The sequence below is a fragment of the Schistocerca cancellata genome, chromosome 2 (assembly GCF_023864275.1).
Source record: "Schistocerca cancellata isolate TAMUIC-IGC-003103 chromosome 2, iqSchCanc2.1, whole genome shotgun sequence".
In the NCBI taxonomy this organism is placed as follows: Eukaryota; Metazoa; Arthropoda; class Insecta; order Orthoptera; family Acrididae; genus Schistocerca; species Schistocerca cancellata.
This window is the reverse complement of record NC_064627.1, coordinates 153,645,330-153,646,636: the sequence shown is the minus strand read 5'-3', so window position 1 is coordinate 153,646,636 and position 1,307 is coordinate 153,645,330. Positions and strand designations below refer to the sequence as shown.

At 47.4% G+C, this 1,307-nt stretch overlaps 1 pseudogene; it reads left to right on the top strand.

The window, feature by feature from the left end:
- Positions 1-492: 492 nt before the first annotated feature.
- Positions 493-610, top strand: LOC126163705 (5S ribosomal RNA; annotated as a pseudogene).
- Positions 611-1,307: the final 697 nt, after the last annotated feature.

Here is a 1,307-nt window from a genome sequence, read left to right as displayed (position 1 = left end):
CCTCACGATCACCAAACTGAAGCAACGTTAGGCCAGGCTAGTACTTGCATGGGTGATCGTCCGGGGAAAACGGGGTGTCGGTGGTTTTAAGGACGCGCAGGTCGCCCATGTGGCGCCCAGTTGAAAGACTTTTACCAAGCCGTCGTGCCACGCTACCGTTTCTTTTATCGCAGCAGTGGCCAGTTTTATACGGTATTTCGTATCTTCGGCAGTCGTCGGTATTTTCTCGTAGAACTATTGTTTTACACTTCCTCAAAGAAAAATTCCTATGGGTGTCACGTTTGGTAAGCCTGCACGCCATTTTGTATTTCCGAACGACCACACCGATGATCTCCTTATTTCCTTTATTAAAAAAAAATCGAATTAATCTGTACCGAATCGGGGGGACGGGGACATAGTTTCCCAAGAATAGTCTTTTGTCCAGTGGAATGTTTGGCAATAGCTGTGGCAGCGTAACTGTTCGGAACTCTATGTATGTAGTGTCATATCAATGCCAACGGCCTTGCCGCAGTGGTAACACCGGTTACCGTCAGATCACCGAGGTTAAGCGCTGCCGGGCTGGGCTAGCACTTGGATGGGTGACCATCCGGTCTGCCGAGCGCTGTTGGCGAGCGGGGTGTTGTCAGCCCTTGTGAGGCAAACTGAGGAGCTACTTGATTGAGAATTAGCTCCTCCGGTCTCGGAAACTGATACGGCCGGGAGACCGGTGAGCTGACCACATGTCCCTCCATATCCGCATCCAGTGGCGCCTATGGTCTGAGGATGACACGGGAGAATGACACGGAGGCCGGTCGGTACCGTTGGGCCTTCGTGGCCTGTTCGGGAGGAGTTTTTTTTTTAGTGTCATATCAATAAAACAGGAACCAACGAAGCCATCACACATTAGCAAACCCGTGTCCTTTTTATAGAATTCTCTCAGCCAGGGTGAATTTGCAGTTGACCAATAGGGTTTAGTGCGTAGATTGATTTGCCCTTGTTTTGGAAACGATACTTCGTCCATAAAAAGAATCTTGCATAGAAACACCGCATCACTCTGCAGTTCTCGTAGACACTTCTGAGAATTTTACCCGTTTATGGAAGTATCAGACATGAAGTCGTTGATGGATGAAATAGGGATAGCATGAAAGAATATTTAAGTTGCCTCTTAGTGACACGTGCCTTATAACTGCTGTAATATTCACTGCATTTCGCTCATCATTTCCGTCGTTGTAGTGTTTTATTCCTCTCACTCCCAAGTTATTTAAACATTTTCGTAATGTTTGCAAAGACAGACAGCAAGCACTTGTCGCGATCAGTACACCTTTTAG